The sequence below is a fragment of the Bombina bombina genome, chromosome 5 (assembly GCF_027579735.1).
Source record: "Bombina bombina isolate aBomBom1 chromosome 5, aBomBom1.pri, whole genome shotgun sequence".
NCBI classification, from domain to species: Eukaryota; Metazoa; Chordata; class Amphibia; order Anura; family Bombinatoridae; genus Bombina; species Bombina bombina.
Window position 1 is genome coordinate 367624487 of NC_069503.1, and position 19963 is coordinate 367644449.

A 19963-nucleotide genomic window follows, 5' to 3' on the forward strand; every position below is an offset into this window, starting at 1 on the left:
GAGTTGAGCTTGACTCCATCCTCAACCCGAAAAGGCCCCACAAGCTCATCTTTGATGATACCAGCCCAAACCAGTACTCCACCTCCACCTTGCTGGCGTCTGAGTCGGACTGGAGCTCTCTGCCCTTTACCAATCCAGCCACGGGCCCATCCATCTGGCCCATCAAGACTCACTCTAATTTCATCAGTCCATAAAACCTTAGAAAAATCAGTCTTGAGATATTTCTTGGCCCAATCTTGACGTTTCAGCTTGTGTGTCTTGTTCAGTGGTGGTCGTCTTTCAGCCTTTCTTACCTTGGCCATGTCTCTGAGTATTGCACACCTTGTGCTTTTGGGCACTCCAGTGATGTTGCAGCTCTGAAATATGGCCAAACTGGTGGCAAGTGGCATCTTGGCAGCTGCACGCTTGACTTTTCTCAATTCATGGGCAGTTATTTTGCGCCTTGGTTTTTCCACACGCTTCTTGCGACCCTGTTGACTATTTTGAATGAAACGCTTGATTGTTCGATGATCACGCTTCAGAAGCTTTGCAATTTTAAGAGTGCTGCATCCCTCTGCAAGATATCTCACTATTTTTGACTTTTCTGAGCCTGTCAAGTCCTTCTTTTGACCCATTTTGCCAAAGGAAAGGAAGTTGCCTAATAATTATGCACACCTGATATAGGGTGTTGATGTCATTAGACCACACCACTTCTCATTACAGAGATGCACATCACCTAATATGCTTAATTGGTAGTAGGCTTTCGAGCCTATACAGCTTGGAGTAAGACAACATGCATAAAGAGGATGATGTGGTCAAAATACTCATTTGCCTAATAATTCTGCACTGCCTATATATATATATATATATATATATATATATATATATATATATATATATATATATATACAGGCTTAAAATTTCAAGTCCTAAGCTACTAGCCAGGCCAAAATGTTACTCACCACCTATCACCTGCCCACACCACACCCACTACTCAACTCCCTCTTTGCATTTGTTTAGCCATTGTGAAACACCTTATTGTTTAGTAATTTTTAATATTTATTATTTTAAACCATAACAAATTAAGTCATTTTAATACTATTATTAAAATGTATGCATGTCCTGTCCATTTGGCAGTGTATAGATGTTGATTTAAAATTCACTCACTATCTTTAACAAGTCGCCACAGTGCAATTTCTACTCGCCAATGGCTAGTAGGCGAGTGGAAATTTTGAGCCCTGGTATATAATATATATATATATATATATATATACTTTTAATGACAATAATTTTATGAGACTCTTTAGAAAATCATAACTTCTATTTGCAGTCAAATACAATGCTATAAATTAAAAATGTAACTACATTGAAAAGTACTGTTTTTTCCAGACAGTTTTAACATGGCACAGCTGCTGGTGGCATAATGCCAAATATTACCCACCCCTATGTGTATACAATGAAGTAAATCTACCAAATCCTACAGCATGACTAGCAGGGTGGTGACATCCCCTGGGACATCCTCCGCTAAGTTGAAGGTTAAAGGGTGCAACAATCTTTGTAAAAAATATCTTAAATATGTTTTGGAACATAAGGCATAATGACATATAGCTGCAATAATTATTTCCGGTGGAATAAGGCTGAGCAAATATAAGTGGGCACTTTAATACTTTAAAAGAAATTGGATTTTTTTGGTATAAGTATACAGTGCCCAAAGGAATGCCATACTTATTGATGACCCTTGTTTTTTAATACCCTGCTGGTAGTGTCTGCTCCTTTGCATCTTGACATCCTAATCTCAATCTATTGGCCATAACTACCTGTTGTACCAGCTGACCATAACCTGTCTATAGAGCCTTTTGGAATACCCTGCTTATAGTACGTGATGGACATACCTTGCCTATAGTTCCTGCTTGCCATAACCTGCCTATAGTACTTGCTGGCCCTAACCTGTCTGCATATATCACCTGTTGACCACTATCATCCTGTTGATGATCTGCCTTTCTTGACATGGCTTTCTGTTTTGATTTGACAACCGTTGCCATCTATTTGCCACCAGCTTGTCCTCTGATGGGCTTTAAACTCATTCCATCACTTGCCTTTTCCTATGGCCCACGTTTATCCTTGACTTATCATCATTCTTTGCAGATCAAGCCTGAGGCTTGTTCTTTTGACAGTTCAATTACTTTTGTTAGTCTTATTTTGAGATCTACTGCTGGCTATTGTTTACATTAATAAGGTCTATAAAGATATTTCTGGGGCCTGCTGGCTTATCCAAATGACTAGGGAATCATTTTTACTGTGGAATGTTAATGTCTAAAAATGATTTATAAGAAGACACATCTATATAAATATACTGACCAAATACCATTAAATAGGAAAGAAAAAAAAGAACAACTTTATTTTATAAAAATGACAAATCACATAACTGTAAAAATATAAGAAAATTCTATCATTTTAATTTTATATGCATCCATATTTACAGGGGGAAAACAATAAGTAAAAATCTAATTTATTCAGTTTTGGAAGAGTATTAGGGGGATATTTATCAAAGCGTCAATCTCAGTGCATTCGCCAGACATCCCCAGACATCACTGATGCGGATCCATATACGATCTCCTTATTTGTAAAAAAAAAAACGTCAAAAACACGCACATCAAGTATGGCGAGATGAGCATCGGACTGTTGTTAACTAACAGTCATCGATGTCAGGGTTATTCGGGTTTTCCCAACTTTATTTATACCATTTCATTTCTGTCCATGAACAAGCACATTTCTCTAAAGCTAATCTTTTATTTTTCATCTGTTAATGTCTAAGAAATAGCTAGATTTATACCTCAACAAACAATATATCATAGAAAGTTATTTTTATATTTATTTGTTATGATACTTTCACATAAATTAATGTGTATTTGTATTTCTAGAAGTCATGATATACTTTTATCTCATGTTGTTTTTTTTATAAATGAATATCAATGCTAGAATTTGTACATATATCTTTGCACACATTTGTATGTATATATATATATATATATATATATATATATATATATATATATGAACAGGGGCTTGTACTCGCTGGACTTTTCAAAATAAGTGCCTTTATTGTGACATTTTGGGGACCATTTCCCCTTCCTCAGTCTGAGGATGGAGATACGGTCCCTGAAAAGTCACAATAAAGGCACTTATTTTGAAAAGTCCATGTAGTGCAAGCCCTTGTTCATTTATTTATGATATTCACTTTTGCATGCACCCTAGCAAGTTGACCATGAAGTGAGAGTGCTCTCCAGTTGCTAATTTATATATATATATATATATATATATATATATATATATATATATATATATATATATATATATATATATATATATATATATATATATATAGTGTGTGTGTTATGTCAGAAATCTTTTGCAAACTTATTTACATGTCTCTAAGTTCCTTTTTTTGTTCTAAACAATGTTGTCTGTCATATCTCTGTGTTTATTTATACCACTATGTATATAGATAGTGTAAATGTATTATTATTCTGAGCATGAATAATTGTGAATATAGCATGTAATCAGGGTATCATATGAATTTATATGGAATCAATGGATATTTTAAGATCTGGGCCAGTTTTCTCTCTGTACCTGTGTAACCCCTCCTGATTGCAATCTAGTTTTAAAAACCACCCCTACAAAGGTGTTATAAAATGGGCTGGCATATAAGATAACATTTCTTACTGAATAAGAAATTCAAGAGAAGGAAGAAATATACTGAAAATAACATGACATTAAAGAGGTGATTATAATTTCTGCTGTATCTGAATCATGACAGTTTAAAGTTAGGTGGGCTATCCCTTTGAGCTATCAGCTCAAGATTATATTGAATCAAACATCAATTTGAATTTTAAAATAATTGTCTAAAATATTATACTGTGTGTCCTAATGTCAGCATCAATGTTTATCTTTAATACTAATTTCACATATACATACTTTCAAAGTTTAATACACAGTGTAACAAATGGCACTTACAAGTTCTGATGAGTGATCAATGACACAAATATCGATCAATTTGATTAGTTAGTGATAGTTTAAAATGCATATTTGAATCAGATTGGCTGATGTCATAAATCATGTGATTATGCATATTCCAATCAAAAGTGGTTGAAAAATTCACTAGTGTGTGGGTTGTTTAAAAGTTTGCGTCATAATTGGTGCAAAACGTGTTGCGTCACAATTGGTGCAAAGTGAAGAGTAGGACTTGTATTACATGGCTTAAACATGGTGCACATAGATTTTTCAAAAAATGGAAGTTAGCTATATTATTAGTGCAACAAGTTTGGGGCAAAACTTTGCAACAAATTTGGAGAAATAATATTGTCCCCTTGCTTTGTAATGAGAGATAAAGTTGTAACATAATCCATAAGTAGTAATGTATTTTTCATTTGTATCCCTATATCTACTAGTGCACCAAATGTGGAGCAGTAATATTGTTTGATTTAGAAAGAGTATACCATTTTAATAAAGTTTCTAATTTACTTTGATTATGTAATATGCTTCATTCTCTTGTAGCATCGAACATAAGATTTCTGTGTTTTCAGACTTCCATTGAGTTCTATGGCATCCGCAGCCTCAAGGGTGGCGGATTGAAAACTAGGTACGCTGCGTCGGAATAGACGTGAGCGTATCTGTTAAATGTTTGCTAAATTTGTAAAAGGGTTAAATAGAGTTGAATCTGAATTCAAAACATCTGTAATGACGCAAGCATCTGCGTCGGATTGAGATCGCGGGAGCATATATTACGCCACAAATTTCAACATTTGACTATCTTGACCCTTTGATAACTACAGCGGATCAATCTCGACACAAATATGACGCGGGATTCAAGCGTATTTTCAGTAGACGCTTTGATAAATATGCCCCTTAAAGTAAATAGTGGAACATAGGAGTAAGATAACGATTTTTTAAAAATCAATTATTTTTATTTTGATATAAAAGTCATTCAATTTATGATCAAATTCATTCATTTTTAATTATATCAGAGTATTAACTATTGTAACCCTATATAGATATGGGTGTGCTTTATTTGTTTTTGTTGCTGTACTGATTTCTCTGTTATTAATTAACTGTGAAGATCTCTCACTCAGATTGCTAATTTTCCTATGGGAAGAACTGTTTTGCATTGTATAAACATTTTTATTCTCTGACCCAGAAAACCAGCATTGTATTCACCATGTATAAGATAAAGAAAACACTACAGCTCACTGTTGAACTTAAAGGGACACTAAACCTAAAAATTTTCTTTCATGATTCAGATAGAGCATACAATTTTAAGCAACTTTCTTATTTACTCCTATTATCAATTTTTCATTGTTCTCTTGCTATCTTTATTTAAAAAGCAGGAATTTGATGCATAGGAGCCGGACCATTTTTGGTTGAGAACCCGGGTTATGCTTGCTTATTGGTGGGTAAATGTAAGCCTCCAATAGCAAGCGCTATCCATGGTGCTGAACCTAAAATGGGCTGGCTGCTAAGTTTTACATTCCTGCTTTTAAAATAAAGATAGCAAGAGAATGAAGAAAAATTGATAATAGGAGTAAATTAGAAAGTTGCTTAAAATTCCATGCTCTATCTGAATCATGAAAGAAAAAAATTGGGTTCAGTGTCTCTTTAAGGAGACATTGAATACTTGCAATATAAATTGTTGTTTAATTGTACGTAGTTAAAAATGCTAAATATTGTCATTATTTATTTGCACATCTTTCATGTAATTTAAAGGGACAGCCTAGTCAAAATTAATTTTTCATGATTCAGATAGGGCATGCAATTTTAAACAACTTTCCAGTTTGCTTTTATCATCAAATAGGCTTTGTTCTCTTTGTATGCTTTGTTGAAAGCTAAACCTAGGTAGGCTCATATGCTAATTTCTAAGACCTTGGAGGAAGCTTCTTATCTCAGTGCATTTTTACAGTTTTTCACAGCTAGACAGCGCTAGTTTATATGTGCCATGTAGATAACATCATGCTCACTCCCGTGGAGTTATTTATGAGTCAGCACTGATAGGCTAAAATGTAAGTCTGTCAAAAGAACTGAGATAGGAGGGCAGTCTGTAGAGGCTTAGATGTAAGGTAATCATAGAGGTAAAAAATATATTAATATAACTGTTGTTTATGCAAAACTGGGGAATGAGTAATAAAGGGATTATCTATCTTTTTAAACAATACACATTTTAGAGTAGACTGTCCCTTTAACGGTGAAAATTATGGGTTTTCCAATTCTGACAGGAAGTGCACACTGTAAACTAATAAAGCCTAACAATGCTACATATTTGCCCCTAATTAGACTCAACAAATGGCAAAACAATGAAGGTTTTTCTAACATACGGCTAGATTTAGAGCTTTGTCGGTAAGGACCCGCGTAGCTAACGCTGGCTTTTTTCTGGCCGCACCTTTAAAATAACTCTGGTATTGAGAGTCCACAGAATGGCTGCGTTAGGCTCCAAAAAAGGAGCGTAGAGCATATTTAACGCCACTGCAACTCTCGATACCAGAGTTGCTTACGGACGCGGCCAGCCTCAAAAACGTGCTCGTGCACGATTCCCCCATAGGAAACAATGGGGCTGTTTGAGCTGAAAAAAACCCTAACACCTGCAAAAAAGCCGCGTTCAGCTCCTAACGCAGCCCCATTGTTTGCAATGGGGAAACACTTCCTACGTCTGCACCTAACACTCTAACATGAACCCCGAGTCTAAACACCCCTAACCTTACACTTATTAACCCCTATTCTGCCGCCCCCGCTATCGCTGACCCCTGCATATTATTATTAACCCCTAATCTGCCGCTCCGTAAACCGCCGCTACTTACATTATCCCTATGTACCCCTAATCTGCTGCCCCTAACACCACCGACCCCTATATTATATTTATTAACCCCTAATCTGCCCCCCACAACGTCGCCTCCACCTGCCTACACTTATTAACCCCTAATCTGCCGACCGGACCTGAGCGCTACTATAATAAAGTTATTAACCCCTAATCCGCCTCACTAACCCTATAATAAATAGTATTAACCCCTAATCTGCCCTCCCTAACATCGCCGACACAAAACTTCAATTATTAACCCCTAATCTGCCGACTGGAGCTCACCGCTATTCTAATAAATGTATTAACCCCTAAAGCTAAGTCTAACCCTAACACCCCCCTAACTTAAATATAATTTTAATCTAACGAAATTAATTATCTCTTATTAAATAAATTATTCCTATTTAAAGCTAAATACTTACCTGTAAAATAAATCCTAATATAGCTACACTATAAATTATAATTATATTATAGCTATTTTAGGATTAATTTTTATTTTACAGATAACTTTGTAATTATTTTAACCAGGTACAATAGCTATGAAATAGTTAATAACTATTTAATAGTTACCTAGTTAAAATAATAACAAAATTACCTGTAAAATAAATCCTAACCTAAGTTACAATTAAACCTAACACTACACTATCATCAAATTAATTAAATAAAATATCTACAATTACCTACAATTAAACCTAACACTACACTATCAATACATTAATTAAATACAATATCTACAAATAACTACAATGAAATAAACTAACTAAAGTACAAAAAATAAAAAAGAACTAAGTTACAAAAAATAAAAAAATATTTACAAACATAAGGAAAATCTTACAACAATTTTAAACTAATTACACCTACTCTAAGCCCCCTAATAAAATAAAAAAGCTCCCCAAAATAAAAAAATGCCCTACCCTATTCTAAATTACTAAAGTTCAAAGCTCTTTTACCTTACCAGCCCTGAACAGGGCCCTTTGCGGGGCATGCCCCAAAGAATTCAGCTCTTTTGCCTGTAAAAAAAAACATACAATACCCCCCGCAACATTACAACCCACCACCCACATACCCCTAATCTAACCCAAACCCCCCTTAAATAAACCTAACACTAAGCCCCTGAAGATCATCCTACCTTGTCTTCACCATACCAGGTTCACCGATCGGTCCTGGCTCCAAAATCTTCATCCATCATCCGGCGGCTGAAGAGGTCCAGAAGAGGCTCCAAAGTCTTCATCCTATCCGGAAAAAGAGTAGATCCGGACCGGCAACCATCATCTTCCAAGCGGCATCTTCTATCTTCATCCGATGAGGACCGGCTCCATCCTGAAGACCTCCACCGCGGACCCATCTTCATCCGGCGACGTCCAACTGAAGAATGACGGTTCCTTTGAGGGACGTCATCCAAGATGGCGTCCCTCGAATTCCGATTGGCTGATAGGATTCTATCAGCCAATCGGAATTAAGGTAGGAATATTCTGATTGGCTGATAGAATCAGCCAATCAGAATCAAGATCAATCCGATTGGCTGATCCAATCAGCCAATCAGATTGAGCTCGCATTCTATTGGCTGTTCCGATCATTTAAAACTATTTTCTCCGTGTTCTGTAATCTGCCCGTATATTTTTTTTTTTTCTGCAGCAAGGTCACGTTTTTCTATTAGCCAATGATCTGTCTGGCCTTTAGGCGGTCGTCATTTGACGTCACCGCATAACTATTGGATCTGCGCATGCGTTAGATACACTTCCTGGATCTTATAATCCGTGTTCGTTCAAGATTTGCTAATGCGCAAATCTCCTTCACTCAATCAACTCTGCCGAACGCACTGGGATTAACGCATGCGCTTCAGAATGTTAAAGTTTTTAGTCGCGCAGGCGCAAATTGAGGTTGAGCCGTATTGTGCGCATGCGCAAGATTGACTAACATCGAACGGGCATTTACCATACGTATAGAGCGGGTGTCAACGCTCTATACGTAATAGACCAAGAAAGCAGGAAACAACTTGAAGGCGGAGCTTTAATCGGCCGGACACGGACAGATAAAGTATAGATTTTATATTGATATGTAAAGAAATATTACATAAAAACTTAGCGATCATGCTATATTTTGAATAATTAACACTATACTACTTTCATTTCCCGGAAACTTTACCTTCACTTTAAGAGCTTTATGAACCGGCGTTAGCCCAGAAAGCTCTTAACTACTGACTTTTTTCTGCGGCTGGAGTTTTGTCGTTAGATTTCCAACGTTCACTTCAGCCACGACTCTAAATACCGGAGTTAGAAAAATCACATTGAAAAGATAGGATACGCAATTGACGTAAGGGGATCTGCGGTATGGAAAAGTCGCGGCTGAAAAGTGAGCGTTAGACCCTTTTTTGAGTGACTCCAAATACCGGAGGTAGCCTAAAACCAGCGTTAGGAGCCTCTAACGCTGGTTTTCACGGCTACCGCCAAACTCCAAATCTAGGCCATAGGGATTTGTCACAATCCTGTAGAAAGCTGATCACATGATTTATCAATGTTAAATTTCTTTTGAAAATCATTAGATACAGTAGTAATCAACAAATGCATAGGAAAAAGACAATGCAATAGCACTTACATTGAATTTCAAATTAGCAGTAGATTTTTTTCAGACACATTTAAAAATCCTTCCATTTCCCTGCACCCTGCATCATGTGATGTCCATCAGCTGATTACAGACTCATATATGTATACACTGTGAACTCTTGCACATGATCAGTAGGAGCTGATGCTATAAAAAGATGGTACACAGTTTGATAATGGAAGTAGATTGAAAAGTTCTTTAAAGCTGCATATTCTGTCTGAATCATAAAATTTTCATTTTTTTTGCAGTTATTTTAAGGTAAAAACATTCATGGGGATAGATTATTTATAATTCATACACTAACCAGTAAAATAAGTGCAGGTTACCTTTGTGAGGAAACATTGCAAACACTGAATTACAAAGGTTATCAGACTTAAATAAAAAATAGAGGAATGTCCTGCCCTTAAACAGTGGACTGGTAGGTACCCTTTTATACAAAATGGCCTACAAGTAGAGAGACTCTTGAGATTGCATTCTAAACTGTTCAGCTGAATGCTTAAAGGCACAGTAAACACCTTGTAATTACAACATTTTGCAGTCTTCCTATTGATTAACATATCAGAAGAGACTGAGCATTATTACAACAGATTTACATCTTGTTTGCTGCAATTGTTTTTCAATGGTCAATCTTCTTCCACCACTTTCCTTATTTTGAGGAGCCAATCCGTTCATGAGTTTGGAGAAGGCTTGCCACTGTCATTATGTTTAACGAAGTCTGCATTGTTTGGCTTCAGCAAAAATGATACAATATTAAACTGCAAATCTGGACGGATATGTCGTAAGGTTACGCATGTGAAGAGAGCACAATGTTATCTATATGGAACTAGCAGTCTTTTGTTGTGAAAAGCTAATAAAAAAGCATGTGATAAGAGGCTGTCTGTAGTGGCTTAGAAACAGGCAGAAATTGTGAGGTTTAAATGTTATAAAGTATATTAATATAACAATGTTGGTTGTGCAAAACTGGGGAATGGGTAGTAAAGGCGTTATTTATCTTTTTAAACAATACCAATTTTGGTGTTGACTGTCTCTTTAATGTAGACATTCTGGGGCCCATTTATCAAGCTCCGGATGGCGCTTGAGGGCCCGTGTTTCTGGTGAGCCCGCAGGCTCGCCAGAAACACCAGTTATGAAGCAGTGGTCTAAAGACCGCTGCTACCTAACCTGCCCGCCTGCTCTGAGGAGGTGGACAGACATCGCCGCAATTCAATCCGATCGAATACGATTGGGTTGATTGACCCCAAATCTGCAGGGGGCGGCGTTGCACCAGCAGCTCACAAGAGCTGCTGGTGCAATGCTGAATACGGAGAGCATATTGCTCTCCGCATTCAGCGAGGTCTGTCGGACCTTTGTTAAATAGGGGCCAATATCTTCACAATCTTTTGTGAAAACAGAACAAAAGTAATCATTGAGACAGTCTGCAATTTGCTTATCTCCTTCTACTATTCTTTCATCAAATGTTTTCAGTTTTGTCCCCATGTTTTACTGACTGTGCTATCTTCTTTTCCGCATGAGCTTTAATCTTCCTAATTAACTGCTTAGTCTTTTTTTTTTTGTTTTTTTTGGAGTCTCCATATTTGTATATCATCATCTGACTGTGTTTGTCTGTAATTTTTATAAGCTACATTTTTTGTTTTTACAGCATGTGCTACTTCTTTGCAAAACCATATTGGTTTCCGCTTTCTTTTACTTTGTGCGGTTGCATCTAAAATGGCACCCTTAAAATAGTTGTTTAAGTATTCTCTCATGTATGAAAAATCAGCCTTCCTAAAGTCTAAAATGTTTTTTTAATCACTGGATCCTAAGTTCTCACATAAAGACACATCTGAAACTGTTTCATTCCTTTATGGTTCTGGAGATTACTAGTGTTCCTAATAAACCTATATTAAAGCATGATATTAAAAAAAAATAAAAAATAGTGTGGAATACCTACAATAGTGTTTACAAAATAATATACTGGTTGATGTGGTCTCTTATTTGCACTAGTAATTAAAGCTATTATTATTGTATATCAATGTTTCTAAATTCCAGTCATTAGGACACACTAACAAGACAGATTTTCAGGCTTATCTTGGGTGAGAACAGATTTATAACCATGGTTATTGATCAGATGATAATTTCAGATGATCTCTAGTTCAGATATCCTAAAAATGTGGCCTGTTATTGTGCCCTAAGAACTGGAATTGAGAAAAACTGTTTTATATTTTATAAATGAAACTTGTATATAGCGAATTCAGATTATGAGCTGGCAAGAGCATTTTTACCCTTCTTTCAATTTTTTTTTGGTAGTTTTGAAATTACTTTAACTTTTTTATTTTTGGCTTTTATAATTCCACTCTGCACAAATTTGTTTAATAGCCTAAATGTTTTTTGTTTTTTTTATAACATCTAATACATCCACTTTGTTTTATACTTTGGAACACTTTCTTGTGGAAATAGTGGTCCCATTTAAATGAATTAAGTGTTACTGTGCACAAGCTAAGGATAGATGCTATTGTAATGAATGAGAACATTGGAATGGCTATTGCATTCTAATCATCTGCGACCTCATGTAACTGCTCATTGTTTACTTGCCATCTTCGCTTGTGATTTGTTTTAGGTATCAGAAGAAAGGATTAGCACTTTTTAAAGACTATTAAAACAATTATTTTAAACAGACATGTGGCAGATTGATTATCAGAAGCTTGTTCTTGCTGCCAAGATATTTTATTTATTATACAAATGATTCAACTGTTCTTTGTCTCCAGTTGTTAACCCATCTAATAAACTGCTTTGAGTAAGTAATAAAACTGAAACAAAGGCAGCAATAATAATGTCTGGAACAGAATTAAACTAAACGAGTCTGGATGTAACTGACTACTATGTAGGAGGTTGTCCTACAACCCTTGACCTTGAAGCTTTTTTTCTATGATTTTAAGAGTCTAGATTTGTGCTGTAGGAATCTATCTATATATAAAATTATATTGTATTTACAAAAAGCATTCCTGCTTATGGGGAGAAAAAAAGACACAAAACAAACAAAAAGCATAGAAAACATACACAATGTCAAAATGCCACTGCAGGGACATAAGCTCAGAAGTGTGCACTTGTCTAGAACACTATGGGGTCGATTTATCAAGCTACGGCAGACAGGGAAATACATATGTGCCCCTATCTGATGCTGCTTGCCTCTGTCAGGCTGAATTCCACTGCCAGAATTCAGAATTGCACAAGAACACAATTTTGCACTCTTGTGCAATGCTGCCCATTGCCCGCACACAGTCAATCATGGGCGGACGAGACCAGGGAGATTGAAATTTAACACTTAAGAGGTGGCGAAGAGGTTAGGGAAGCAGCGGTTGGATGAGCGCTGCTTCATAAATACGGACTGCAGGTTCTCTTGTGAGAACCTGCAGTCATAGGGGGGCAAAGGCCTTTGATAAATCGACCCTTTTATTGCAGCAATTTTACAATAATGTTATCCATTTGCAAAAGCACTAGATGGCAGCTTTATTTCTTGCCATTTAGTGCTCCAGACACCTACCTACATATTTCTTTAAAAAAAAATATCATGGGAACTAAGCAAATTTGATAATAGAAGTACATTTAAAACTTTTATAAATTTGTATGCGCTGTCTGAATCCCAAAATAAAATTTTTGGGTTTCACATCCCTTTAAAGGGACATAAAACAAGCTGGTATAGAGACAAAATATAATAATATGTACGTGAATTACTTTACCTGCAAATTAATAATGCAGTGCCTCGCCATTAAACCTTTTGTTTATGTTTCCGAATTGTACAGCTCTATATCCACCCACACATTTCATTCTATGGCTGTATCTATATCTACAATTGCTTTGGTAGAATGCAGAAGTACACAGTGATAATCTGCTGGAGCATGCCTAGAAGCAAATAATCTGCTGTGAAATACAATGAATAACATTTTCATTATTTATTTTTCACCCTTTTTGTAACAGAAAAAAATATTTAGCCGTATTGGTCCTATAGAGACTGTTCCTTTTAGTAGCCTAGGTCCTATGATACCTTTTAATGGACCATTAAAATCAAGGTTTTCTATTTCATAAGCTTCTCACAGGTCTCTTCTTCAGATGTAGCTACTTCTGTTGGCTACAAACAAAACATCTTAAAGGTTTGAAGAGTAGCAACAAATGTATAGTTCAAGTGTCTGATTAGAACTTTCAGTATGGCTATAAGTTTAATTTAATAAGCCCAAGTTAAGGTGACTGTGATCCTTAAAGGGAAATAAAAAAAACTATAATCACAACATTTTTCTGTAATTGTAACCAATTAACATAATGGGGCCTATCTATCAAGCTTCGGATGGAGCTTGAGGGCCAGTGTTTCTGGCGAGCCTGCAGACTCGCCAGAAACAGCGGTTATGAAGCAGTGGTCTAAAGACCGCTGCTCCATAACCCTGTCCGTCTGCTCTGAGCAGGCAGACACACATCGCCGAAAATCAACCCGATCAAGTACGATCGGGTTGATTGACACCTCCCTGCTGGTGGCCGATTGACCGCAAACCTGCAGGGGGCGGCATTGCTCTCCGCACTCAGCAAGGTCTGGTGGACCTGATCCGCACTGTCAGATCAGATCCACCAGACCTTTGATAAATATCCCCCAATATGTAAAGTATTAATTCCCCCCCATAATTACTTTATGAGAGGAGCCAATCCAAAGTGGTTACTGGAGTAGGCTCAGCTGACACTCATTTTCTTATACTTTGTTTTAAAATTTCTAGCTACATCTGAGACCTGTGAGATCTTAAAAGCTTATGGAATACAAAACCTTGATTTTGTTGGTATACTAAAAATTATCACAAGCTACTAAAAGGAACACCCTGTAGCTTAAAGGGATATTAAACCCAATTTCTCTTGTTAAGTGTATCCAGTCCACGGATCATCCATTACTTATGGGATATTAACTCCTCCCCAACAGGAAGTGCAAGAGGATTCACCCAGCAGAGCTGCTATATAGCTCCTCCCCTAACTGCCATTCCCAGTCATTCTCTTGCACCCAACGAATAGATAGGATGTGTGAGAGGACTGTGGTGATTATACTTAGTTTCATACCTTCAATCAAAAGTTTGTTATTTTATAATAGCACCGGAGTGTGTTATTCCTTCTCTGGTAGAATTTGAAGAAGAATCTACCTGAGTTTTTCTATGATTTTAGCCGGAGTAGTTAAGATCATATTGCTGTTTCTCGGCCATCTGAGGAGAGGTAAACTTCAGATCAGGGGACAGCGGGCAGATTAATCTGCAAAGAGGTATGTAGCAGCTTATTATTTTCTGACAATGGAATTGATGAGAAAATTCTGCCATACCGATATAATGTAAACTCAGCCTTAAATGCAGTAGCAGCAACTGGTATCAGGCTGTCATGTATGTATATTTTACACTTCAGTATTCTGGGGAATGGCACTTCACTGGAATTATACTGTATGCATAAAACTTTAGCCTAATTTGCAGGGACTAGCAACAGGCTTTTTAATAACACTCAATTTATTAATGTTAAACATTTTTTGCTGGCATGTAAAATCATTTAATTTTCTGAGGTACTGGGTGAAAAAATGTTTTGGGCACTATTTTTTTCCACTTGGCAGTCGTTTTATTTAATTTATGACAGTTTACTGATCTCTCTCACTGTTATGTGTGAGGGGGAGGGTCCTTTTTTGGTGCTTTTGCTACGCATCAAAAAATTCAGTCAGAAGTTTATTGTCTTCCCTGCATGATCCGGTTCATCTCTACAGAACTCAGGGGTCTTCAAAACTTGTTTTGAGGGAGGTAATCACTCACAGCAGAGCTGTGAGATTGTAGTTGACTGTGATAAAAAAACGTTTATTTCTGTATTTTTTTTTTATTTATTTTTTTCTGCTATCAGGGTTAGTTATCCTTTGCTAATGGGAGCAATCCTTTTCTAAAATTGTGTTTTTTACAAAGATTTGATGCTATAACTTTTCAGTTTATTAATTTTCAACTGTTATAACTTTTTCTGTGCTTCTTATAGGCACAGTACATTTTCATATTATAGTAAATTACTTGAAAAGTATTTCCAAGTTGCTAGTTTATTTGCTAGTGTGTTAAACATGTCTGATTCAGAGGAAGATATCTGTGCTATATGTGCTAAAGCCAAAGTGGAGCCCAATAGAAATTTATGTACTAACTGTATTGATGCTACTTTAAATAAAAGTCAATCTGTACAAATTGAACATATTTCACCAAACAACGAGGGGAGAGTTATGCCGACTAACTCGCCTCACGTGTCAGTACCTGCATCTCCCGCTCGGGAGGTGCGTGATATTGTAGCGCCGAGTACATCTGAGCGGCCATTACAAATCACATTACAGGATATGGCTACTGTTATGACTGAAGTTTTGGCTAAATTACCAGAACTAAGAGGTAAGCGTGATCACTCTGGGGTGAGAACAGAGTGCGCTGATAATATTAGGGCCATGTCAGACACTGCGTCACAATTTGCAGAACATGAGGACGGAGAGCTTCATTCTGCGGGTGACGGTTCTGATCCAAACAAACTGGATTCAGATATTTCACATTTTAAATTTAAGCTGGAAAACCTCCGTGTATTACTAGGGGAGGTGTTAGCGGCTCTGAATGATTGTAACACAGTTGCAATACCAGAGAAAATGTGTAGGTTGGATAAATATTTTGCGGTACCCGGCGAGTACTGACGTTTTTCCTATACCTAAGAGACTTACTGAAATTGTTACTAAGGAGTGGGATAGACCCGGTGTGCCGTTCTCACCCCCTCCGATATTTAGAAAGATGTTTCCAATAGACGCCACCACACGGGACTTATGGCAAACGGTCCCTAAGGTGGAGGGAGCAGTTTCTACTTTAGCTAAGCATACCACTATCCCGGTGGAGGATAGCTGTGCCTTTTCAGATCCAATGGATAAAAAGTTAGAGGGTTACCTTAAGAAAATGTTTGTTCAACAAGGTTTTATAGTGCAACCTCTTGCATGCATTGCGCCTGTCACGGCTGCAGCAGCATTTTGGTTTGAGTCTCTGGAAGAGACACTTGAATCAGCTCCATTAGATGAGATTACACACAAGCTTAAAGCCCTTAAGTTAGCTAACTCATTTATTTCAGATGCCGTAGTACATTTAACTAAACTTACGGCTAAGAATTCCGGATTCGCCATTCAGGCACGCAGAGCACTGTGGCTAAAATCCTGGTCAGCTGACGTTACTTCTAAATCTAAATTGCTTAATATACCTTTCAAAGGGCAGACCTTATTCGGGCCCGGGTTGAAAGAAATTATCGCTGACATTACAGGAGGTAAAGGCCATGCCCTGCCTCAAGACAGAGCCAAACCTAAGGCTAGACAGTCTAATTTTCGTTCCTTTCGTAATTTCAAAGCAGGAGCAGCATCAACTTCCTCTGCACCAAAACAGGAAGGAGCTGTTGCTCGCTACAGACAAGGCTGGAGACCTAACCAGTCCTGGAACAAGGGCAAGCAGGCCAGGAAACCTGCTGCTGCCCCTAAGACAGCATGAATCGAGGGCCCCCGATCCGGGAACGGATCTAGTGGGGGGCAGACTTTCTCTCTTCGCCCAGGCTTGGGCAAGAGATGTCCAGGATCCCTGGGCGTTAGAGATCATATCTCAGGGATACCTTCTAGACTTCAAATTCTCTCCCCCAAGAGGGAGATTTCATCTGTCAAGGTTGTCAACAAACCAAATAAAGAAAGAGGCGTTTCTACGCTGCGTACAAGATCTTTTATTAATGGGAGTGATCCATCCGGTTCCGCGGTCGGAACAAGGACAAGGGTTTTACTCAAATCTGTTTGTGGTTCCCAAAAAAGAGGGAACTTTCAGGCCAATCTTGGATTTAAAGATCCTAAACAAATTCCTAAGAGTTCCATCGTTCAAAATGGAAACTATTCGGACAATTTTACCCATGATCCAAAAGGGTCAGTACATGACCACAGTGGATTTAAAGGATGCTTACCTTCACATACCGATTCACAAAGATCATTACCGGTATCTAAGGTTTGCCTTTCTAGACAGGCATTACCAGTTTGTAGCTCTTCCATTCGGATTGGCTACGGCTCCGAGAATCTTCACAAAGGTTCTGGGTGCTCTTCTGGCGGTACTAAGACCGCGAGGAATTGCGGTAGCTCCGTACCTAGACGACATTCTGATACAAGCTTCAAGCTTTAAAACTGCCAAGTCTCATACAGAGTTAGTACTGGCATTTCTAAGGTCGCATGGATGGAAGGTGAACGAAAAGAAGAGTTCTCTCTTTCCACTCACAAGAGTTCCCTTCTTGGGGACTCTTATAGATTCTGTAGAAATGAAGATTTACCTGACAGAAGACAGGTTAACAAAGCTTCAAAATGCATGCCGTGTCCTTCATTCCATTCAACACCCGTCAGTAGCTCAATGCATGGAGGTGATCGGCTTAATGGTAGCAGCAATGGACATAGTACCCTTTGCACGTCTACATCTCAGACCGCTGCAATTGTGCATGCTAAGTCAGTGGAATGGGGATTACTCAGACTTGTCCCCTACTCTGAATCTGGATCAAGAGACCAGAAATTCTCTTCTATGGTGGCTTTCTCGGCCACATCTGTCCAGGGGGATGCCATTCAGCAGGCCGGACTGGACAATTGTAACAACAGACGCCAGCCTACTAGGTTGGGGCGCTGTCTGGAATTCTCTGAAGGCTCAGGGACAATGGAATCAGGAGGAGAGTCTCCTACCAATAAACATTCTGGAATTGAGAGCAGTTCTCAATGCCCTTCTGGCTTGGCCCCAGTTAACAACTCAGGGGTTCATCAGGTTTCAGTCGGACAACATCACGACTGTAGCTTACATCAACCATCAGGGAGGGACAAGAAGCTCCCTAGCAATGATGGAAGTATCAAAGATAATTCGCTGGGCAGAGTCTCACTCTTGCCACCTGTCAGCAATCCACATCCCGGGAGTGGAGAACTGGGAGGCGGATTTCTTAAGTCGTCAGACTTTTCATCTGGGGGAGTGGGAACTTCATCCGGAGGTCTTTGCCCAAATACTTCGACGTTGGGGCAAACCAGAGATAGATCTCATGGCGTCTCGACAGAACGCCAAGCTTCCTCGTTACGGGTCCAGATCCAGGGATCCGGGAGCGGTTCTGATAGATGCTTTGACAGCACCTTGGACCTTCGGGATGGCTTATGTGTTTCCACCCTTCCCGATGCTTCCTCGATTGATTGCCAGAATCAAACAGGAGAGAGCATCAGTGATTCTAATAGCGCCTGCATGGCCACGCAGGACTTGGTATGCAGATCTAGTGGACATGTCATCCTGTCCACCTTGGTCGCTACCTCTGAAACAGGACCTTCTGATCCAGGGTCCCTTCAAACATCAAAATCTAATTTCTCTGAAGCTGACTGCTTGGAAATTGAACGCTTGATTTTATCAAAACGTGGTTTTTCTGAGTCAGTTATTGATACCTTAATACAGGCTAGGAAGCCTGTTACCAGAAAGATTTACCATAAGATATGGCGCAAATACTTATATTGGTGCGAATCCAAGAGTTACTCATGGAGTAAGGTTAGGATTCCGAGGATATTGTCTTTTCTACAAGAAGGTTTAGAAAAGGGTTTATCCGCTAGTTCCTTAAAGGGACAGATTTCAGCTCTGTCCATTCTTTTACACAAACGTCTGTCAGAAGTTCCGGACGTTCAAGCTTTTTGTCAGGCTTTAGCTAGGATCAAGCCTGTGTTTAAAACTGTTGCTCCACCATGGAGTTTGAACTTAGTTCTTAATGTTTTACAGGGGGTTCCGTTTGAACCCCTTCATTCCATTGATATCAAGTTGTTATCTTGGAAAGTTCTGTTTTTAATGGCGATTTCCTCGGCTCGAAGAGTCTCTGAGTTATCTGCCTTACATTGTGATTCTCCTTATCTGATTTTTCATTCAGACAAGGTAGTTCTGCGTACTAAACCTGGGTTCCTACCTAAGGTGGTCACTAACAGGAATATCAATCAAGAGATTGTGGTTACATCTTTGTGTCCTAATCCTTCTTCGAAAAAGGAACGTCTGCTACACAATCTAGATGTAGTCCGTGCCCTGAAATTTTATCTACAGGCAACTAAGGATTTTCGACAAACGTCTTCCCTGTTTGTCGTTTATTCTGGTCAGAGGAGAGGTCAAAAAGCTTCGGCTACCTCTCTCTCCTTTTGGCTTCGTAGCATAATACGGTTAGCCTATGAGACAGCTGGACAGCAGCCTCCTGAAAGAATTACAGCACATTCTACTAGAGCTGTGGCTTCCACTTGGGCCTTTAAGAATGAGGCTTCTGTTGAACAGATTTGCAAGGCTGCAACTTGGTCTTCTCTTCATACTTTTTCCAAATTTTACAAATTTGACACTTTTGCTTCTTCGGAGGCTGTTTTTGGGAGAAAGGTTCTTCAGGCAGTGGTTCCTTCCGTATAAAGAGCCTGCCTGTCCCTCCCGTCATCCGTGTACTTTAGCTTTGGTATTGGTATCCCATAAGTAATGGATGATCCGTGGACTGGATACACTTAACAAGAGAAAA